Source organism: Scylla paramamosain, chromosome 24, assembly GCF_035594125.1.
Source record: "Scylla paramamosain isolate STU-SP2022 chromosome 24, ASM3559412v1, whole genome shotgun sequence".
Taxonomy (NCBI): Eukaryota; Metazoa; Arthropoda; class Malacostraca; order Decapoda; family Portunidae; genus Scylla; species Scylla paramamosain.
Window position 1 is genome coordinate 17,604,843 of NC_087174.1, and position 13,261 is coordinate 17,618,103.

Genomic DNA, 13,261 nt, shown 5'->3' on the forward strand with positions numbered 1-13,261 from the left:
AGGGTATCAAAAAAAAAAAAAAACCGATACCTTGTTTCTCATTCAAACGCGTTATTTGGTTTCATGGGTTTCATCAATATCTTCTAAAATGGCAATATATTGTTTCTCATTGAAACTCGGTTTTCAGATTTTATAAGTATTTCCTAAAATAGCGAAACCCTGTTTCTTATCCAAACTCGATTTTTGGGTTTCATAAGTATCTCCCAAATACTGATAACCTGTTTCTCATTCAAATTTGGTTCTTAGGTTTTATAAGTATCTCCTAAAATGGAGATACCCTGTTTTTCATTCAAGCTTGGTTTTCGTGTTTCATAAACATCTCCCAAAATGGCAATACACTGTTTCTCATTCAGACTCGGTGTTCGTATTTCATAAGCATCTCCCAAAATGGAAGTTGCTTAAACCTGAGTTTTTCAAGCTTGATTCCGTTATTTCATGTTCTATCCTAATTGCTGATCCTAAGAATTTTGCTTATATACCCTTTGTTGTAACCCTTATACCACTTAAATACGAGTACTTCTGTCAGGCCCCCTCTTCACCTAAGTCTTCCTAAAGAATGTAAATTTAACATTTTCAATCTCGCCTGATAAAGAATACTCCTCATCCTGTATCCTTTTAGTCATTCTCCTTTGTACTGATTCTAATAGATTTATATCCTTCCTGTAATGTGGGGACCAAAACTACACAGCGTAGTCTAGATGAGGTCTGACCAGCGCCAAGTATAATTTTAATATTACTGCGGGCCTTCTACTTTTAACACTCCTAAAAATTAACCCTATTACCCTATCTACCCTGTTTCTGGCTTCTATGCATTGTTTTCCTAGACGGAGTTCAGAGCAAACTATAACTCCTAAATCGTTCTCTTACCCTGTACCTACCAGAGCTTCGTTGTTTATTGTGTACCTACTGTGTGTGTTTCCTCTACCTACGCTAAGTACTTTGCATTTGTTGATATTAAACCGCATTTGCATTCTGTCCGTCCATTCATTCATCCTATCCATATCAGCCTACAAGGCGATGGCATCTGATTCTAATCTACCTTTGTGTCATCCGCAAATCTTTGTGTCATCCGCAAATTTACTAATATCACTAATAATTCCACTATCCAAGTCATTGACATATATTAAAAACAACAATGGTCCTAATACCGATCCCTGTGGCATCCCACTAATTACATCACCCCGCTCGGATTTAGAGCCGTTTATTACAACTCTTTGTTGCCTGTCTCTAAGCCATGACCTTATCCAGCTTAACACCTACCCATCTATCCCCTGTGCCCTAACCTTTCTCAGGGGCCTTTGATGGGGTACCTTGTCAAAAGTTTGACTTAAAGTCCAGATATAAGATGTCATAACTATCATCATTGTCTACTGCCTCATACACTTTGCTGTATAAACTTAACAAGTTCGTCAGGCAAGACTTCCCCCTTCGTGAAGCCATGTTGTGACTGATTTATCAAGTTATGTTTGTCTAAATGGTCCTTAATGCTTCTCGCTGCTATTGACTCCAATATTTTACATACAACTAAAGTTAAGCTGACAGGTCTATAATTAGACGCTATTTTTTTTTTTATCTTCTTTCATTAAGATGGGTACTACATTAGCCTGCCACCACATTACCGGTACCTCACCTGACCCAATTGATTTCCTAAAGACAGAAACTAACGACTAATAACCTCTTTGCATCCCTTAAGTACTCTGGGATATATTTCATCTGGTCCTGGTGTCTTAAACTTTTTTTAGCTTATCTATTTCATATTCCACTACCTCCTCAGTTATGGAAATATGTCACCTCTTCATTCTTATCTGCTCTAAACATCTGTTCACTATTTAATATATTTTACTAATCTCCCCATTACTAACAAGTTCCTTATCCGCTGCCTTTAATGGACCTATAGTATCCTTAGTCTTCGTCCTGTATACTTGATAAAATCCCTTGGGGTCCGTCTTCGCCTGGCTGGCCACCATTAATTCATAATTGCCCTTAGCTTTCCTCGCTAACCTCCTAGCTATTCATATATTCTAATTCTAACTAATTCATATATTCTAATTCTAACTAATTCATATATTCTAATTCTAATTCATTATATTGTGGCCTTAAAACTTCTTCACCTGCCCTTAATCTCTTATATATACTTCTCTTCCCTATATAATGTTTTAACCTAGCGGTCATCCATTTAGGGTTATGTTTCTGTGATCTTATTGCTCTATACGGGATGTTTGGTAACTGACCTGTATGCAATTTATCTACGAAATATTTATACAACTCATCTACATTTACTTCACGTATTCCCCTCATTTCGGCCCCTTCCATCCTCTCCACTCCCTTATCTACTCGCCTCGACCTCACCTCTCCCATTTCAGCATGACCTGACCCTCCAACATACTCACACCTGTCTCCCCCCCTCTCTCTCCTGCGCCCCTTCCGGACACATCTTCCCTCATCTTGTCATACACCCTCACACCTCACCTCACCTCTCTCATCCTGCCTTATCACTCGACTCAGTCCCGGACCTGACCTCCGTTGCCACTCAACTCCTTGGAGGTACCTTTTTAATTCCTCAAAATCTGTTCTCCTAAAATCAAGTATTTTATTAGTGTTTTTCTTCAAAAAGTTTCTTCCCATTTTAATTTGTGCTTAATTTCCAAATGGCCACTCTTACCTAGCTGTCCTTCAACCTCTATCTGCGAGACTGCTTCCTCCTTGTTAGTAAGAATTAAATCTAGAATATTGTTCCCTCTTGTGGGTTCTACGACTGTCTGCTTTAAAAAATTATCCGGAATTATCTTAAAAAATTCTTCTGCTTCCTTGTTACTCACCATCAGGCTCCAGTTGATATTCCTAAAATTAAAATCTCCTACTACACTTACCTGACTGTACCTACCAGCTCTATTTATTTCCTTCGGATTCCTTCTGTTCGGTGGCCTGTACACTACTCCCAGTACTACTGACTGTGATCCTTTCTTAATATCTATCCATATCGACTCTGTTTTGCTATCCGTTTTAATTCTACTCTTAATACAACAATGTAATGTATCCCTAACGTATAAACGCGACGCCTTTTCATCTCCTGTTTTCCCTGTCTTTATAGTACAGTGTATAACCATCTATCTTAACCATCTATCTTAATTACTGGATTAAATACTTTTCCTGATATATCTAACCAAGTTTCTGTTAGAGCAATGATATCAAAGTTCTCTACACACGCTATTCCACTAAGCAAGTCTATTTTGTTAAAAATACTTCTATAATTTGTGTAGTAAACACTTAAGCTATTTCTCACCTTCCCTGAGGTAGTTATCTTTCTAGATTTAACTCATTTGTCCTTCCTTTTCACCCCACAACCCCTTCTTCCCTAACTAACGAAAAAAGCGCTGGAGTGCAGTTACTTCCCGCTCGAGTGTTCCGTCCAAAACCAGAACACCATGGAGTGATAAACGCACTCCATCTCTGACGTACAAGTTGTCCCTACCATAGAAGAGGTCCCAGTTCTCGATGAACGTCCATCCATTACTCTTACAATGATATATATATAAATATATATATATATATATATATATATATATATATATATATATATATATATATATATATATATATATATATATATATATATATATATATATATATATATATATATATATATATATATATATATATATATATATATATAGTGTGTCCCTTAAGTTTCCATACATATGGTATTACGAACACCATGAATGTGTTTGAATGTGTTCTTCAGCAGTGGAGGACACGCACTGAAATCTGTTTTCAACACAAAAGCAGTCATGTAGAGCATATTTTATAAATAAATATTTTTTTTTCTATAAATCTATAATTTCTTATAATTTTTCTTATGTATAGAAACTTATAGGACACCCTGTATATAGGTATGTCCTTTAGTTGCCATTTAAATTGCAAACTTCATAACTCATCTACTGCTTCTTCTGCAGAACTCAAAAGAAGGAGAAGGGGAGATGAGAGGAAGAGGAAGAGGAGGAGGAGAAGTAGGAATTGAGGAGGAAGAAATTAGAGTAATTCCTCTTTACTTACAAAAACCACAAGATTATACCTCCTCGTCCTCCTCCTTCTCCTTCTCTTCTCCCCCCCCTCCTCCTCCTCCTCCTCTTGCTCAAAAGACAAGGTGAAGCTGTTTTCTACAAGCCATAGAAAACGGATTTTAGTATCTGAAGCAGCACCTGCCGCCTTTTCTCTGTTTTCTCTTTGACGGGGAGCCTTCGTATTCAGATAAGTTTCAGAGAGAGAGAGAGAGAGAGAGAGAGAGAGAGAGAGAGAGAGAGAGAGAGAGAGAGAGAGAGAGAGAGAACATTTGGACATTTATTATAACTAACAGTTACAGTTGGGAGGTATATAAATTTATACATAGTGAGGATTAATGTGACTGTAGTTAGCCTTTTTAAAGCAGAGCTTTTCAGGCAAAATGGTGAGTAATGATGGGTAAGTAATGTGGCAGATGGCAACAAGGATCTAACATGTTGTACAGTTCATTTCCAACATTAGATACTATGATTTATGAAGGTATTTGCAATAAATGGTTACAAAACAAATATAATAAATAAATATGCAGATATAATAGATACATATGTAATAAATAATAATGTTAATACATAATAGAGATAATATAATAAATAGTAATAATAAATAATACATATATAATAAATAAAATATAGGAATGATAAATATTCTAGAATATGTATAGTAGATACAATAACAGTAGCATACTGATGATTTCAATATAAAGAAGTGTACTAGATACGAAAGCAAGAGTCTGGATACACAGTTCCTGTAGAATGAGGTAATAATTCAAATTAGTAGGAAGCTAAGATCTGATTTTTAAATTTTCTTTTAAATGTGGTGATAGAGGGTGCATCCTGAATTTGGAGAGGTACAGAGTTCCATACACGAGGCCCTAGATAAGAAACGAGTCCTTAAATTTTTTAAGTCGATGAGGGGGAATGCTGAGTTTATCACGTTCGCGGTTGTTATGGTCATGAGATGAAAGGAGGTTCTGTATTTTATTCTTATTTGAATACATGTAAGTAGCGATAGCAAATGTAGTAATGTCATCTAGTTTTAACATTTTTGTTTCTTTGAAGAGAGGATTTGTATGTTCTATTGGTTTTTATTCTTACTATTGTAATTTAAGAGGAATTAAATAAGTTGGATAAGTTGTGCACCATATTGGATTGCAATAAGTTAATAGTGGATATATGTGGGCATAATAAATGGTCTTAAATACTTCTTGTTGCATGTATTCTTTTGCTTGGTAAAGTAGAGCGACGTGTTTTGATATTTTTAAAGTGAGGTTATTTATGTGATGCCTAAAAGTTAACGAATCATCATAAGTAACACCAAAAAACTATATTTTATCAGTTCTTAAAATTATTTTGACATTTATATATAATTGGGGATGATCTAAAGTTTCTTTTACTATAAATAGCATGAAGTAAATATAATTAAGATTGATAGAACTGATAGTTTGTTATCTATGGCATAAAACACATTAGAAAATTTATTTAGTGTTGTATTGTCTGTTGCTTAGACACCATACATAAAGCTTTTTTAGTTCATCATTAGCATTATGTATAAGTTGATCTGGGTTTGGGCCTGACAAGTACATTGTCATGTCATTTTTTTTTTTTATGTAGGAAGGACACTGGCCAAGGGCAACAAAAATCTAATAAAAAAAATGCCCACTGAAATGCCAGTCCCATAAAAGGGTCAAAGTAGTGGTCAAAAATTGATGAATAAGTGTCTTGAAACCTCCCTCTTGAAGGAATTCAAGTCATAGGAAGGTGGAAATACAGAAGCGGGCAGGGAGTTCCAGAGTTTACCAGAGAAAGGGATCAATGATTGAGAATACTGGTTAACTCTTGCGTTAGAGAGGTGGACAGAATAGGGGTAAGAGAAAGAAGAAAGTCTTGTGCAGCTAGGCCGCGGAAGGAGGGAAGGCATGCAGTTAGCAAGATCAGAAGAGCAGTTAGCATGAAAATAGCGGTAGAAGACAGCTACATATGCAACATTGCGGCGGTGAGAGAGAGGCTGAAGACAGTCAGTTAGAGAAGAGGAGTTCATGAGACAAAAAGCTCTTGATTCCACCCTGTCTAGAAGAGCAGTATGAGTGGAACCCCCACAGACATGTGAAGCATACTCCATACATGGACGGATAAGGCCCTTGTACAGAGTTAGCAGCTGGGGGGGGTGAGAAAAACTGGCGGAGACGTCTCAGAACACCTAACTTCATAGAAGCTGTTTTAGCTAGAGGTGAGATGTGAAGTTTCCAGTTCAGATTATTGGTAAAGGACAGACCGAGGATGTTCAGTGTAGAAGAGGGGGACAGTTGAGTGTCATTGAAGAAGAGGGGATAGTTGTCTGGAAATTTGTGTCGAGTTGGTACATGGAGGAATTGAGTTTTTGAGGCATTGAACAATACCAAGTTTGCTCTGCCCCAATCAGAAATTTTAGAAAGATCAGAAGTCAAGCGTTCTGTGGCTTCCCTGCGTGATATGTTTACACCACCTCTCCTCTTTTCCTCACTGAAACGCAGATGTCTGAGGCAACTGACAGTAGCCCCTTTTCTGTTCCCTCCTACTTTCTCTTCCTCATTTTCGATCCAAAGCTGGATGCTGTGTTTATGTGCGCAATGACTTAACCTGCTCTCGTGCCCACGCTCTTGATCTTTCGAGTTTTCCACCATCTTGCTACGACTACAGAGTCACTCTCATACTAAATTTATCTGTGCTGTATACTTCTCACATAACTCCTCTGATTATAAGAAATTCTTTGACTACTTAACTTCCGAAGTGGAGCACATTCTGACCCTCTTCCCTTTTGCAGAGATCTCCATTCTTGGAGACTTCAGTGTTCACCACCAGCTTTGGCTTTCCTCTCCCTTCACTGACCATCCTGGTGAAGTAGCCTACAACTTTGCTATCCTCCATAACCTAGAGCAATTGGTGCAACACCCTACTCGTATTCCTGACCGTCTTGGAGATACGCCCAACATTCTTGACATTTTCCTGACCTCTAATCCTTCTGCTTATGCTGTCACCCTTTCTTCTCCGTTGGGCTCCTCCGATCACAATCTCATATCTATATCTTGTCCTAACGCTCCAATCCCTGCTCAGGATCCACCTAAGCGAAGGTGCCTCTAGCGTTTTGCCTCTGCTAGGACCTAAGGAGGTATTTTGTAAATTTTCCTTGGAATGACTACTGCTTCCGTGTCAGAGACCCGTCTTTATGTGCTGAGTGCATAACAGAGGTGATAGTGTCTGGCATGGAGACGTACATTCCTCACTTTTTTCTCGTCCTAAACCTTCTAAACCTTGGTTTAACACAGCTTGTTCTCGTGCTATACATGATAGAGAGGTAGCCCACAAAAGGTACTTAAGCCTTCCATCACCAGAATCTCATGCACTTTATATTTCTGCCCGGAACCATGCCAAGTCTGTTCTCCAACTAGCCAAAAACTCCTTCATTAACAGAAAATGTCAAAACCTTTCAAGATCTAAATCCCCTCGTGATTTTTGGCATCTAGCCAAAAATATCCCCAATAACTTTGCTTCTTCTTCTTTCCCTCCTCTATTTCAACCAGATGGCACCACTGCTATCACATCTATTTCTAAAGCTGAACTCTTCGCTCAAACCTTTGCTAAAAACTCTACCGTGGAAGATTCTGGGCTTGTTCCTCCCTCTCCTCCACCCTCTGACTACTTCATGCCACGTATTAAAATTCTTCGCAATGATGTTTTCCATGCCCTCGCTGGCCTAAACCCTCGGAAGGCTTATGGACCTGATGGGGTCCCTCCTATTGTTCTCCGAAACTGTGCCTCCAAGCTTGCACCTTCCCTAGTCAAACTCTTTCAGCTCTGTCTGTCAACATCTACCTTTCCTTCTTGCTGGAAGTTTGCCTATATTCAACCTGTTCCTAAAAATGGTGACCGCTCTAATCCCTCAAACTACCGTCCTATTGCTTTAATTTCCTCCCTATCTAAAGTTTTGAATCTATCCTCAACAGGAAGATTCTTAAACATCTATCACTTCACAACCTTCTATCTGATCGCCAGTATGGGTTCCATCAAGGCCGCTCTACTGGTGATCTTCTGGCTTTCCTTACTGAGTTTTGGTCATCCTCTTTTAGAGATTTTGGTGAAACTTTTGCTGTTGCCTTGGACATATCAAAAGCTTTTGATAGAGTCTGGCACAAAGCTTTGATTTCCAAACTACCCTCCTACGGCTTCTATCCTTCTCTCTGTAACTTCATCTCAAGTTTCCTTTCTGACCGTTCTATTGCTGCTGTGGTAGACGGTCACTGTTCTCCTAAATCTATTTACAGTGGTGTTCCTCAGGGTTCTGTCCTGTCACCCACTCTCTTCTTATTATTCATTAATGATCTTCTAAACCAAACTTCTTGTCCTATCCACTCCTACGCTAATGATACCACCTTGCACTTTTCCACGTCTTTTCATAGATGTCCAACCCTTCAGGTGGTATACATTTCATGCAGAAAAGCCACAGAACGCTTGACTTCTGATGTTTCTAAAATTTCTGATTGGTGCAAAGCAAACTTGGTATTGTTCAATATCTCAAAAACTCAATTCCTCCATCTATCAACTCGACACAACCTTCCAGACAACTATCCCCTCTTCTTCAATGACACTCACTTTTCCCTGTTCTTCTACACTGAACATCCTCGGTCTGTCCTTTACCAATAATCTGAACTGGAAACTTCACATCTCACCTCTAGCTAAAACAGCTTCTATGAAGTTAGGTGTTCTGAAACGTCTCCCCCAGTTTTTCTCACCCCCACAGCTGCTAACTCTTTAAAAGGGCCTTACCCGTCCATGTATGGAGTATGCTTCACATGTTCGGGGGGATTCCACTCATACTGCTCTTCTAGACAGGATGGAATCAAAACCTTTTCGTCTCATCAACTCCTCTCCTCTAACTGACTGTCTTCAGCCTCTCTCACCGCCACAATGTTGCATATCTAGGTGTCTTTTACCGCTATTTTCATGCTAACTGCTCTTCTGATCTTGCTAACTGCATGCCTCTCCTCCTCCCGCGGCCTCGCTGCACAAGACTTTCTTCTTTCTCTCACCCTTATTATGTCCACCTCTCTAACACAAGAGTTAACCAGTATTCTCAATCATTGATCCCTTTCTCTGGTAAACTCTGGAACTCCCTGCCTACTTCTGTATTTCCACATTCCTATGACTTGAATTCCTTCAAGAGGGAGGTTTCAAGACACTTATTCATCATTTTTTTACCACTGCTTTGACCCTTTTATGGGACTGGCATTTCAGTGGGCATTTATTATTTTTTTTTATTTAATTTTTATTGCCCTTAGCCAGTGTCCTTCCTACATAAAAAAAAAAGTCCAGATTTGTGTATGGGAGTGATTTTGGCAGTTTTTTAAAATACCTGGAAAAGTCCCATTTGCTATAGACTGATTGAATAGTATGGACAGAGAGACTGAGAATATATTATAGTTTCTTTTGATAATAAGAGCAGTTATGTCCTGTATGCCAGAATTTTTATTGTTTAATGACTATTACTGCATTGACTTCACACGGTGTAATGATAGGAAATACCATGGAGTGAGGGTGATCGCCTCTTATATAATGAATTGGGTTTTTATTAGATTGCGGGAAATTACCGTCTAGTTCCGGGGCAATATTAGAGAAGTAATTAATAAAAGCTTCAGCGATATCTGATGGGTTGCTGAATATGAAATCATTATACTGCAATGTCTTAATTGTGTTTCTATTTTGTGTATTGTCTTTTATTTCATTGATTTTTTTTGTCAGATTTTTTTTTTTTTTTGTGTGTTGCTTCTAAAATTACTAAATATTTGACGATAATAATTGGATTTAGCAGCACGTATAACTTGAGCTAGATTGTTCCTATATTGTTTGGATATCATGTGTGAAATTTGACCAAGTTTATACATCTTAAAAAGCTTACATTTATATTTAATAGAATTCAGTATCCCGGTAGTTAACCATGCGTTTCGGAGTTTTTTTTAATTTTTTGTGTTATATATTTGGTTTTTACTGGAAAGCATTTGATATAAAGTTCATAAACAATACTAAAGAATAGGTTAAAATTATCATTTGTGTCTACGAGATTAAATATTTCATCCCAATTTATCCTTTGTAGTTCATTGTAAATAAACTTTGGCTATTTGTGCTGAAGTCTCTAAAGACAATCTTATGTTTGGTATTTGGTATAGACTGCTGTATAATATTGATAAATATAGAGAGATGATCATACAATAATGCAAAATACCTGATAATGATGGAGGTGTGAAATTAGTTCAGATATGGTCTAGTAATGATGGTTTACCAAGGTCAGGGCTGTCAGGAAATCTTGTTGGTCGAGATATATGAGGAAAGTAATTTAGACTTTGCATTTTGTTGATGAATAAGTTGGTAGGAAGATGAGTGGAATGTTCAAGTAAATTAATGTTAAAGTCCCCAATGGGAATTTGTTTTGTTATTTTTAAAAGTTTCAGCAACTAATAAATTATTGATAATGTCTGTGAATTCATTAACAGATATATGTTTACTATTGGGCCTGTAAATTACTGAGGTAATAACTGGTGCTTCCTAGGATTAGCTTTGTTGTACTTATTTCAATATTCATATTTATAAAAGAGAACTGATTTAGAAGTTCTACATTTATCATATTTTTGGTCTAGATAGTAATCCCTCCATGCTCTCTATCAGTTTTGATTAAGTAATGGAATAAGAAATGGAGTATAACCTTCTATGAAGTAAAGATGCTTAGTTTCTGTAAGGGCAATAACATCAGGTAGTTTGGGTAAACAACTAAGCAATAAATTTAGAGAATCAAAGTTTTTGTGTAACGATCTAATATTTAAATGTAAGAAGTTAAGATAATCGTTTCCTAGTGCGTTTGTAATAGAACTGTATTCCTGAAAATTGAAGTATCTCGACAAAGAGTTAATATCATATTGACCTGAGATTTTAGTAATCATATCTATTATAATGTTGAAAGCATTAATATTATCCTCATTTTGGTTGACATCATCAAACAGTGATTTATATAGGTTCCCCATAAGGGATGTGAAAAGTAATAATACCAATAATAATAATGATAACAATAACTACAATAATAATAGTAATAATAATAATAATAATAATAATAATAATAGTGATAATAATAATAAGATAATAATAATAAAAAAGAAGAACAGTAGGCTCCCCAGGCACCTTAAGCAGTGAACAAGTAACTAAGGTGCAAATTACTATAAAGTATAGGCATAATTTCCACCATATGCAGTTTTAGTTAAGCATAACATTGATGGGTAAAATAGCGGATTATAGGAATAAGTATGGACTTAGTAAATAGATGTTAAAGAAAGAAAAGAAAAAAAGTTTGGCAGGAAAAGTATTCTTAAGTGTATAAACTGAGTTGGGTTAACATAAGTTACATTAGGTAAAGTGAACTAGAATGAAGAAAAAATATATTTTACATATACATATAACATTGATGGGTAAAATAGCGGATTATAGGAATAAGTATGGACTTAGTAAATAGATGTTAAAGAAAGAAAAGGAAATAAGTTTGGTAGGAAAAGTATTCTTAAGTGTATAAACTGAGTTGGGTTAACATAAGTTACATTAAGTAAAGTGAACTAGAATGAAGAAAAAATATATTTTACATATACACATACACACACATACGCACATATACATACATATATATACACATAACATACACAAATGCATATACATATACACATACATATACATACATACATACATACATATATACATACACACACATATACCGGTATACACACAAATAATATTTTGGCTTTAGTAGATTAAGTATGAGACATGAGATGTAATTAAAGTGAGAGATTATCTAGCTGGTACAGTAAGATAAAGCAAAGTAATGGCAACACAATATAGTAAGCCTTCCAGGAGAGCAGTGAACCAATAACCCAGGAGTAGAATATATTGCAGAGATTGCATTATTTTTATGTATAGGTCATTATATTATGTATACAGTTTGATGATAAAGTCATAATTAGAGTAAGGTAAAGTTAATTGAGTTAGGTGATTCAGACTTAGAGTTGGGGTAAGGTAAGGTAAATTGGGTTAAGAAAATAAAAACAAGTGAAGTGTATAAATGAAGTAAGGCTTGGTAAGGTAATATGAGCTTGTAGAATGGTTAGGTTAATGGCAGGTTACCTATGGTAAGTAAGTTGTTGATAAATTTAGATAGATAAAGTTAGGCAGTGAATAAAGTAAGGGTAGAATTGTGTGTGGCTAGAGTAGAGTTATTGGAGTTAGTAAGAAAGGATAGCTTGAACTAAGGTTAGGTAAGGGAAGGTTAGGTTAGGTAAATTATAGATAAAGATAGAAAAAGTTAGGTTGTGAAATAAAGTAAGGGTAGTATAACGTTAGAAAGAGTAGTAGGTTGAAGCATAGCATTATGGGTCTAGATTTTATAAGGAGGAGGCAGTAGACACCTGCCAAAATGATAATTACTCCCAGTGAGGTCTAAAGCACTGTTCAGGGGGTGCTGTGAACTTATCATTAAACCCAGCTGTGACCTCACTGAACGTTTCCCTTTGTGTCTCACAACACAAGGAGGCAGTCACAGCCTGCCCTCTAAAGACAACTCTCTTCCTCCATACGAAACTACAACTACAAGCACCTAATAACACACACACCCTTCACTCAAAAATTTTAAACTCATGGCGACTCCTACACCAGCCTCGGAGTCCCCATCTGGGGGAGGGGACCATAAATGTCCCCAGGTCGGACTGCCTTTCCGTCGACAACCCTAAGTGTCTTGACACCCCCCTCAACTTTTTCTTCATTAACTTCTGCAACATTCGCGGTCTAAGATCTAATTTTCAATCTGTAGAACACCACCTCTCCTCTTCTAAACCTCATCTTCTTTTCCTCACTGAAACTCAGGTGTCTGAGGCAACTGACAGTAGCCCCTTTTCTGTTCCCTCCTACTTTCTCTATCCTCATTTTCGATCCAAAGCTGGATGCTGCGTTTATGTGCGCAATGACTTAACCTGCTCTCGTGCCCACGCTCTTGAATCTTCCGAGTTTTCCACCATCTGGTTACGACTACAGAGTCATTCTCATACTAAATTTATCTGTGCTGTATACCTCTCTCCTAACTCCTCTGACTATAAGAAATTCTTTGACTACTTAACTTCCAAAGTGGAGCACATTCTGACCCTCTT